Source organism: Tiliqua scincoides, chromosome 1 (assembly GCF_035046505.1).
Source record: "Tiliqua scincoides isolate rTilSci1 chromosome 1, rTilSci1.hap2, whole genome shotgun sequence".
NCBI lineage: Eukaryota > Metazoa > Chordata > Lepidosauria > Squamata > Scincidae > Tiliqua > Tiliqua scincoides.
The window spans coordinates 255,041,057-255,052,160 of record NC_089821.1 but is presented as its reverse complement, the minus strand read 5'-3'; the positions used below and the strand labels follow the sequence as shown (position 1 = coordinate 255,052,160).

Here is an 11,104-nt window from a genome sequence, read left to right as displayed (position 1 = left end):
TTTACAATAAGATAAGGAGGTGGTGGGGCAGGAGGGGAAAACACACCCACTCACCCCAGCGAAGGGCGAATTGATTTTTCCTTCCACCCCTGCAAAGGGCTTCTCGCCTTTTCTGCCTCACCTAACAGATTAGGAAGCAGATGGGGGAGTCGCATCAGAGGTTCTCCAGGGAGGGAGGGAGGGAGGGGGCAGACAAGGAGGGGGACTCCCAGCCCTGCGTCCCACAAGTCTTGGCAAAGGGTTGTGATGATCCCTGCAAGGTGGCCGAATGAGAATAGACCAGAAGGTGAAGTACAGGGCCAGGTCTGCCATAGGAAGGAAGGGGGCGTGGACCACTGGCATGGAGAGTTGCTGGGGGGGGGAACCCCCCACACAAACCCCACCACCACCTCCATCTCCCCCTAGAAGACTCTGCCAAGTGGCCAGCCTCTGTGGAAGAAGGGGGGTGACAGGTGTGTGATGGGGGGGAACACTTTCATGCCCCGAAAATGCCACCCGACACAGCTCTCTAAAAGCTGGTGCCCCAGTAAGGCGTCGGGCATTCCCGGCTGGCACCAGGTTGCCAGTCTTCTGATCACATTTGCTTTGAGAGTAGTATCTCTCCCCCCCCCTTTCAAGGGTTACTTACGGCCCAATCCTAGCCACACTTTCCTGGGAGTAAGCCCGTGGGAATTCTGAGTAGACAGGCATTGGTTTGGGCTGTTCGGGCACAATCCTTTGCAGGTCTACTCAGAAGTGAGTCCTATTGTGTTGGATGGGGCTTACCCCCAGGGAAGCGTGGGCAGGATCGCAGCCTGCACTCCAGTTCTCAGATTCGAGTTTGGGAGAAGTTTGGAAGAGCCTTCTGCGCTTTTCCTTCCCGTTGCGCGCCTCTGTTTCCTAGTTCTTGGGGGGGGGGAGTGTTTTTTTTGAGGGGTGGGGGGAGAGAACTCGGTCAGATGGGACATCTGTGTAAACAGCGACCAGAAAGAGAGTCTTGCGGGCACAGAACTTTGAGATCCGTGAAGCAGCCGCGGTTCTGAGGACGCGTGGAAGAATTCCTGCGTGTTCAGAGCACACCTTCTACCCGTGACTGTGCCCCCAGGCTCCTAATAAGACCCTCATTTTCCAAAGAGACCTGCTATATTCACACGCAGACCTATACGAATTCAGCAAAAGAAGCAGGATTTTAGGTGCGCACCTGTAGGAATCACGTGTCTTCCCTTTCTCACGGCGCTTTTAACCCGCTTGTCCTTTTTTTAAAAAAAATTATTAGGAAGTTAATCTATGGGTGTCAAAGCCCGAAGATATCTTTTTTTTTTTCTTTTTTTTTAAGGCAAACTTTAAAAATCCTGCTTTCCAAAGCTGGAGATGGCTGAGTGAGTAGTAGCAATTAACACGCCTGAGTAAAGGGTGCGAGATGGTTCGAAACACAAGCTGTAAATCTGAAGTAGGCTACAGGAGTTTTTAAAAAAATTGAATCGCCTTCCCTGATCTGATGACTTTACAGAGATACTGGAAAGAGATCCTGATAATTTTTTTTCCCACCCACTGATTATAAAAGGTTCTTTGACTACCTACAGGATCCAGTGAGGGAAGCTGATCTGAACTTTGGGTGAACGTTTTTATTGTGTCTGCCTTGGGAGCCGTCCTTATACAGGAGATGTGTACATTGATATCAAGGGAAAGGGCGCTCTCCCCGATTTACTTAAGGACGGCCACCCAACACTCTATTCATTTTGTTGTGTCTCCTCTGGGGAAAGCGATCATTCGCGAAAGTTCCTTCATTTAGCACCAAGAGAGAGGTGAATTTGTGTTTCAGGTCTTGAAGAGATATTTTTTGGGGAAGAGACTTGCCTAATCCATTTTAAACTGGTCTTTTGCGCATCCTAAATTTTAACCTCTGTATAGTGATACTCCAGCCTTGGAGGTCTTAGATTTGAGGGCTACAGTAGGGGTAGTATATATGTGTGCGTATGCAGGGGGGGGGCACTAGATAGATAGATAGATAGATAGATAGATAGATAGATAGATAGATAGATAGATAGATAGATAGAATTTACACTGGCCCTTTTTCACGCTCCTGGTACCACAGTTTTACACTGCTGCCAAAGAGTACTAGAAACCTTTTCGCCATCGTGATTGCTTGGATGAGATGAGGACACCTTGTCTTCGTTCACTGTAGCTTGTCCAAGGGGACTCCTCTCTCTTCCAGCCCCCACTCGCACAACCACCATCACCCTCCCCCCAATGCCTAAGCCAGGGCATCAAACAATTCATTCCACCACCAAGACTCATTCGAAGTGTATGTATTTTATCTTAACTGGCTTGTGGATCGGGTTGTCAAATCTATCATACCATGATCCAAAGGACACGAAAGCTTCCCCCATCCCAGCTAAGAAGATCGTGATACCTAATGGTGTTGCAAAGGACTTCTTTTTAGGGGTTTGTGACAGTCAGCACACACTTTGCCATGCAACGTTCTGCGTGCGCGCCGGATTGCGTCCGTATTTACGGTACGCGTATCCGCGAGTAAGACACATGAGCCTGTGGTTCCAAGGACTCCTTTGCGGTTCTAAGCACTCAGACTCGGCCACTCGTCGTCTCTCGGTCCGCGGGACGTTCTTTCCAAGTCAGATGTCAGAGACTGCCTGTCCAAGTCACTTTTTTGCTGGGTATCTGCAATGATGAGCTCGAGAATGAATATTTTCCCTTTCTTTCTTTTGCAATCCTAGTCACACCTGACTATAATGGACTATATTGGAACTTACTTACTCCATTGACTATAACGGAACTTACTTCTGAGTAGAAGTAGGCTGCAATTCTATCCACACTTACCCAGGAGCAAGCCCCACTGACTATAATGGAAGACGTGTAGAATTGAGCTTCGAGGTTGCAATCCTATCCACATTTACTAGGGGTAAGCCCCATTGATGATAATGGAACTTACTTCTGAGTAGACATGCCTAGGACGTTCTGAGGCTGCAAGCCTATCCACACTTACCTAGCAGTAAGCCCCATTGACTTTAATGGGACTTTCTTCTGAGTAGACCTGCATAGGCTTGGGCTCTCAGTGCGTTGCTATTATTACCCACCCCCACCAGCAAGTGCTCCACCGACAAGGCTGAACTTCAGACCGGGCACAGATGGCTGTGTCCAATGTCCCCTCTTCTTGCTCTCCCCCCCCCCTCTTGATGATCCCAAGTCTCCTTCCCAGCAGCAATGATGGGTGGGGGGTGGGAGAAAGAGGGTTGGGTGGGGAGGCGCGCCAGCAACTCCAGGTCCTCCTCCTCTTCTCTGTGTCTCGTTCCTCCCAAGTTCTCCGCTCGCTGTCCCCCTTGAACGCGAAGGAGCCTGCCGATTGGGCGCCGGGCTGGGCGCACGTCACTCGGAGTGTGACGTGTAGTCTTCCTGTTTCCTTCAGCTGTGTCTTAAAGTAAATCTTGTGGTGGTGCGGAGCCCTCAGCTGAGTGCTCTGCTGCCTGCAGAAATAAGAGCCCGATCGCAGCCGGGGAGAGAAGAGCGGCGCGCAGGAGCTCTCCCTCCTCCTCCGTTCTCTCTCTCTCTCTCTGCCCTGCCGTATCTCTTTCTATCTCTCCTGCACGCTCACGCGTTCTCTTGCTCTCTCTAGCGCGCGCGCCCCCCAAACACACACACACACACTGGCACGCTCACCCTCCCTTGGCCAATTACAATATTCAGCAGCAGCAGCAGCAGCAGCAGCAAGATATCAAGGCTGCCTGTGTGTCTGCGAGCGTGCGGTCTCTTCCCCCCTCTCTCCCTCCCCAGCTTGCCAGCAGGGGGAAAAGAGAGAGAGAGAGAGAGAGAGAGAGAAGGGGGGACTCAGTTTCATCGCCTTTCCAACTGAGTAAGTATCTCTCTCTCTCTCTTCACCTCTGTCATTAGCTTTTTTTCTGAGGGGGGGTCGGGATGGGGGGAGCTGCTGATCATCGCTTGTTTGAAACGCTGGATCAAGTTGGGCATGGGTGCCTTGCTTTTTTATTTTGGTTCTTTCTAGGGGATCAAAGGGATCAAATGATCATTCTTGGATAGATGTTCTGCAAGGAGTTTGGGAAAGAACTGAGAGCCCAAGACTCTGCGTGTCTACTCGGAAGTAAGTCCCATGGTAGTCAATGGGGCTTACTCCCAGGGAAGTGTGGCCTTAGTGCCCAATCCTCTGCACGTCTACTCAGAAGTAAGTCCCGTGATAGTCAGTGGGGCTTACTCCTAGGGGAATGTGGCTAGGATTGCAGCCCACCATGGAAAGAACCCATAACGGTTTTTGTGCCCCTGAAACCTCAGCACAATAGTCTGTCTAGCTGGGGAGGGGGGGAAGGACAAGGTTGGTGTTGGAGATGTGTGATTTCTCTCCTTTCCCTAGAGTGTGTGATTCCCCCCCTTATCCCTAGATTGTCTATTCTCTCTCCCCACCCCTCCCCAATTTTAATTGACCTTTTGTATTATTAGTATACTCTCTGAAAGATGAGCAAATGGTATTTTGGCTTTGTGTGAGTGTCCTTCTCTCTCTCCCCCCCCCCCCAGGTCCTTCTTGAACTCCTAGTCTGGTCTCTCTTCTTTGTCTTGTTTGTTAATCGCTGCCTTTTCGTCTCCTTCAATTTGCTTATCATTTGCATGTCTCTTGACTTCTCCTTTTCCTCTGTGTAAAGTACACGGAAGGGACAACTTAAAAAAAATGGAAAGAGGCAGGAGCGTTTTGAATACTTTTTCTGTTCAAATTGGGGGGGAGCACGAGTTGGAGAAATGCGTGGAAATGGGATTGGAGATCTTTGAATGAGTGGTGGCGGGCGGGGGGAAGGATGAGCTGAAAGTTGGAAGGGCTTAGTTGCAACTTGCAATCCTACTCACTCTTCCTGGGAAGTGAGTTCTCCTGAACTCAATCAGTGGGCGCTGATTTCCCAGTAAAATCTGAATAGGGTGTGTGGGGGGGGGGGAGGAGTGTTGGATCGCCTTCTGAAGTCGAGGTGTGTGTGTGGTGTGGTGTTCTGATCCTGCAGAGTTGTGTGTTTGCTTTTGGGGAGACGCGAAGAAGTGGATGCCAGCTTGTTCCTTTTATGCCCTGAGTAGAGAGGCTGGTAGTACAACGAGTAGAGTTGGAAGGCTTCGTTGCGAGTGGAAAGGGGTCGCCCTTGCTAGTTCCCCTCTGCCTGCCTGGATTTACACTAGAGTTGCCCCAATGGCTTAACCGGAGTGCTGAAGAAGTCGTGAGGGTGCTTGTGAGTGTGGGGGGTGTGTGTTTGTGTGCGTATACGATCGCGCTAGCTCCATCGTGGAGCTTTCGAGGGAAAAAAGGGGAAGATCTTGGCAGGGCTCTTGCCAGACAGAAGCCTCGTGGGGCGGTTGTTGCGGTGCCGGGGCGCTTCTTCTCTTTGCCAAGGCCGGTTGGTGGGATGCAGTGCACTTCATGCGCGCCCTCCACCCGGCCCAGCGATTCTCTCGAAGCCACGATCTCCCTTCCCTGCTACTTACTCCGGGCAGGCACTGCCTTTGCGATCGCCCTGCCTGTGGGAGGGACGCTTAAGTTGGGGAGGGGGGCCAGAGTTGCTAAGAAAAGTGCCCATTAGCATGGAAGAACTGCCCGGCAGGTGAGGCTGATGGGGGGGGGGGCGATCTTGGCACGGGAAGAGAGAGTTAGAGAATCGCCCGTTGTAGAGCAGCAGTTTGGACTATCAAGCAGTTATAACAGCCCCCGGTGGCCTCTTGTAACAAGGGCTGGAGGGGGGGGGCGCCTTTCTGATCGTGCGCTCCTTTCTTTGCCTCCGCTTTGGCACAGCTATTGAAACCCTACCAGGGGAGCCTCGCTCCAAGTGCGCATGGGCAGTGCCAGACAGGTGTGTTTTGTGTTAAGAAGGACAGGTGCAACTTTTCTCCCCTCCCTCCCTCTCTCTGTTGATCCTTTCAGCAGCACAAGGACTGCTTATGAGAGATCTTCTAATGGGTCATTGGATTGCCCTGGAAGCATTGAAGGTTGTTGTGTGGAGCATGTTCAAGAACAACCCAGGTTGGGTTGTTTTCAGAGGGACCATGATGGGGAGGGGAGAGAAAAAAGCATCAATAATCCTGAAAGTTCAATTCTGTCTTCTATAAGCCGGTAGGCAAATTTTCTTACCTTATTGACCATTTGGACACATATGCAAAATGGTTTGATGATGTTTGCTATGAAGGCACCAAGCTAGGGCATGCTTTAAAAAAATCACCCTTCTAAAACATCAGAATTTGCATGCTGTTCTAGATCCACCTACACTAATAGCAGAATTCTGTACTGGTTTGCTTTGAAGTTAGTTCCATAGAATTCAGTGGCTTTTACCTTAAAAGCAAGCGTACATAGGATTGCTTAAGGCTTGATCTTATGTGCATCTACCTGAGAAAAAGCTCCGCTGAACTTTGTGGCCCTTAACATCTGAATAAACGTGCATAGGATTGTCTCCAATCCTGGTTAGAGCTGTTCCATGTTCATTAAGACAAGATTATAGGGGCTTTGACATGGGTAAGATGAGACTGAGCTTCCTTAAGGTGTAAAACAATATATGTTAATGTAGGAATAGTGGAAGAAAAATGGTAAACTGTCCATCCAACATTGTATCCTAGTATATCAAAGACAGTGAAAAGTGAATCTGAGCATTTCATTTTTCTCACCTTTAGAATATGTCTCAAGTGTACACTTCCAAAGTTGTAGGTTTGTAGAATGCATTTGAATGCATGTGAATAGGGGATAAATCTGTACACAGACTGATGTGAATCTGTCATTTTTGCAAGTAAACCTTGTGGCCAGAAGCATAATAGAGGCTTGATGAAATCCAGCCGTTTAACAGTTCGATTAAAAATGGCAAATGTTTTAAAAATGGGCATGTACACACACAAAAAATGTTTGTGGCTTCCATTGCTTTTGAAAGTCTGACCAGTTTTAAAGTTAATCTAGATCCTTGTTGATGAATTTGTATTTCTGTCTTAAATGTTCATTTCTTTTGCTAATCTGCCACCAAGCATTTCAGAGTTTACTTCTCGCAAGGCCCCTGCAATCATATGTTTCACCTGCTTTTTTATGATAAAAGTGCTTATTAGGACCCCAAGGAAACCTTTGAATTGGAAACTTAAGAATGCTAACAACTTCCTTCTTTAAAAATGCTACCAAATTTATATTTTGCTGATTATTTAGGTTGTATTCCTACTGGAAAAAATATTTAAATAATCCTCTAATATGTAACTTTGTGACAATTCAGAAGGGAAAGGAGACCTCAACCTGGGGTTGTTTTAATGATGAGCTCAAAATTAAATTGGCAACTTTCAGATTGCCAACTATTACCATTTATCATTACTACAGTACTTCTTATTTTGCAAGGTGCTTGAGGATACTTTAGTTGTGCTTCACTGCAAAAACTGGACTAATTTCTCTATGTGGGGGACTGACTTCAATTGGACTTGCCATACCTTTTGGGTGGGGGAAGGAGGAGAAAAAATAAGTAGGACAATCTAGGTTAAACCTACACTGAGAATAAAGTAACTTGTGCAAGTGTTGATTTCACTTGGTGTGCCCCCGCCCCCAGATGTTAAAACACTGGATTATAAAAAAGAAAATGCTGGCACATTTCTGCCCTGCCAGGGGAGAATGCCCTTTTTCTGTATTACTTATACAAATGGGTTTATATACAGTGTAACATGAAGATATGTTCATGTTGAGAAGAAGTTTTTATCCCTAAAGCCAACAAACCAATAAGATGCTGAGTAATTCCTTTTAATCATCAAGACACTTTGTGTCTTGTACATTATGTAGGAGTGAAGATGCTAGTACCTCACAAGAGCTCTTAAATACCTTGCCAGATTGCTCCCTACATGCCCATGATGCTAAAGAGTGGTCTAATGCCTTCAATTAAAGACAGTCCTATGTATAGATCCTTAATTCTGATGTATGTACATTTATTTAGATGAGGCCTACGCAGCCAAAAATGTAGCAATCCGTGCTTCAGATAACTGTTACTTAATTACACTTTAAAATGTCATTATGACATCTAATTTTTTAAAAAATGGTGTTCATAACAAGAGTGTGTCATTTCTATGCACTGATATTCTCTCTATTGGAGTAATTTTAAATATATGAGAAATTGCCACTTTGCACTTCTCAGAAGTGGAGAGAAGTGACTTGTTTGGATCTGCTTTGAAATGTAACATTTTCAAATTTTAACAGATCTGTATGTTCCACTGCCGCTAGTCCATTCTCATGCTCCGTAGTCCATTCCGCAAACACCATGCTCAGATAGAACACTTTCATCTCTCATTCATTTCTCCACATAGACTGTTTGTAACATTACTTTAGTTCCAAATGGGATACAAACTTGTAGATGGTGGAGCACAGATTATACCTAGCTCTATTTAAAAAAAATAGTTTTGAACTCTGCAGGATTATTGTCTCTTTTGAATTTCTCATTAGCTAGTCTTCAGCTGAATTGTGCTTTTAACAGAAATAATACCAGATAAGTCTGTTGTTCTTGTATTGGTTGATTCTTCTAAATTAACAATTTAGTTCAACTTAGTTACACCTACTCCTTTATAGTCTCCTTTCTCAAATCTCTCTTAGCCATATGGAAAAACAGTTTAGCAGAAATTAGCAAAGTCCGCACTGTAAATGATGCATACTTTGCAGTAAGTCCTGCAGTGTTTTTCTACATGTGTCTCAAAACACTTCTGTGTTATGAAAGACTAAGGATCAAAATGCCTTCATACAAACACCACCACCAAGAACTTTATGCTGTACTTGTGGGTAGTTAATAGTTTCCATAGCTGGTTTGTGTACATTTCATATAGTTGCTGCTCAATTCATTACTTCCTCAAAATGGCAAATCCACACTAATGTTGGAGAAAGGACAGGACTAGTTACAGATAAGCAAGGTGTAGGCATGAGATGTCACTAGACCAGAGTGTACACTGTAGTCCATACGAGCTGAGAAAAGATGCTGTTCTGCTGAAGCCACTCAGCACCTTATGAAATGCCTTCACCAAGTCCTGTGTATGTTGAAGGCTAAAATAATGAAAGCCATGCTTGACTAAGGGGAAAAGGTCAACAGTAACTTCTGTAGTGAGTCAAACTTTTTAAACTAATTGCACAATTTTTTGAGAAATTACGACCAAGCTTGAAATGGAAATGACTTCTGAGTTAAGTGTTTTGGAACAGAAGTATGTTGAACTTCAAATTAGAGAGGAATAAACTATAATTCTATCACCAGTTCATCCTTCCTCCTATTTTTTCCTCCTCGCACATCAGTAGGAAAGACGACATCATATCAAATGTGTGCACTCTTGCTGACTCAGAATCTCACATTCTGCTGGATGCAGTATTCGGTTTCTCTCAGGATGTCAGTACATCTTGGCATTTTTGAAATCAAGCGATTGAGCCAGTGGCATTTTGGGGCTGCAGCGAAATACTTCTCATTACTTGGGCCTAACATGTCAAGGCAGAAATGTGGTAGTGTAAGGTGAGTGTGGTAAGATGGTGTCGGTTTGTGTGTTCAGAGGGTCAGTGGGAGTGAAGAAGAGCAGCCCTGGGGAGAGTGAGGTGACTAAAGGGCCAATGTGTGTCATTCATGAGCAGCACCTCCTGCTGTCTATCCAGGCAATGGATCTGTCCCTCGTGGTGACAGAACTGAAGTTGGAAACAGCAGTTGGTGGGGATATGAGAGAGGAAAATGTATTATTTGGATGGAGGATGCATGACAATGACATTATGACCTGTCCTGAGTCAACTTGCTTCCTCAGTCAGGAAGGATACACCAGGCCTTTCTGAATGCTCTGTCCTTGGGGTAGGATACAGTGAAAGGGGAAAGAAGACAGGAATGTAAAAGATGGTAGGTACCTGATAACACTTGAATTTTTTAGAGGCCTGTATATGAACCTCTAGGATTGGACTGAAATTTTGAAAGTATGTTTTGATTAACAGACAAGGTAAAACAAAAGCTAAAAGTAGCTGCCATATGATTGGACTTGATCTCAAAATCTTGAGATCACCATTGCTTGTTTGACACACAGAAGGAACAATTCTGAAGGCTTTCTTCCTTGCTGCTACCTTTGCACAGCTTACAAAGTGAATACTCCTTAGTCTGTTGATGTTCAACCCCACTCTCACAGTTGCCCATAGTAGCAAAACCTCTTTTGCTACTGCAAGGTTCTTCTGGTGAAGAACTTGGAGAGTAACGCCAGTCATGATACAGTTTGTATCTGTTGATGTAAATTGACTTTAATGCATGTTTTGCGCATGGAATAAACAGAACAATATTGCCAACTTGCCACCTATTATCAGAACTTCAGTTATCTGAATTTCCTGAATATCCAAATACACTATGAGTTTTGTATCTGGTTCCATATTGACTAGAACACATCATAAAGACACTTCCTGTTTTATCTGAACTTCCAATTAACCCAAAGTTTTGTCTCTGGTAAATTGGGTTCTATTGTATAATCTGAGAGACATTAATTTGATCCCAAATGAAGATTATTATAGATAATATCCATCCAATGGGATGGATCTGAAATAAACAAAATTAAATGATCAATTTAAAACATCCTCGTATATATACGCACATATACATATGCAAATCAATCGTATATTTCAGATTGGTAGTTTAATTTTGCTTATAAAAGTCCATTCATAGTTTTGTGAAATTTTTGAATAATTAGAATTGATTCACCATCTACTTGGAAGGAATTGTATAGCTTTGATCTCTCTTCTGCAAAAAACCAGAAATGTAGATGAGCATAAATGTAAAATCCGAATAATTCTTTTAGCACATTCAAAATAGTTGTCTGTGCAGTTTTCAGATGATAAAAGCGCTAATTTTATTATTTTTTAAAAATACTACTTTGCTGTTACTCCTGCATTTGAAAGCACTGACTATACTCTTGATTGTACAGATTATTTCATGCTGAAATTATGCTTATTTGCATGGGTAGTCATTTCTTAAAAACTAGCCACAGATGCAGTCCTAGAGAGCACGTAGATGTTTTTACAGGTGAACCGAAACAGATGGGAGCAGCTCCAAAAAGTCTGCATGCTGCCTTTGGCAAGATACCCTCTTATTGTGAAGATTGTGCTCTGTTAAGCAAACGTGAAGTTTTAATA

At 44.8% G+C, this 11,104-nt stretch overlaps 1 protein-coding gene across 4 annotated transcripts in view; it reads left to right on the top strand.

Annotated features, from left to right (window-relative positions):
* The first annotated feature begins 3,450 nt into the window (after positions 1–3,450).
* Positions 3,451–11,104, top strand: part of PROX1 (prospero homeobox 1) — an 80,143-nt gene continuing 72,489 nt past the window's right edge. For all 4 annotated transcript variants that reach the window (XM_066619057.1, XM_066619051.1, XM_066619042.1 and 1 more), the window contains exon 1: positions 3,451–3,847. The gene's annotated coding sequence lies outside the window, so the exon portion shown is untranslated. The remainder of the gene's footprint in view (positions 3,848–11,104) is intronic.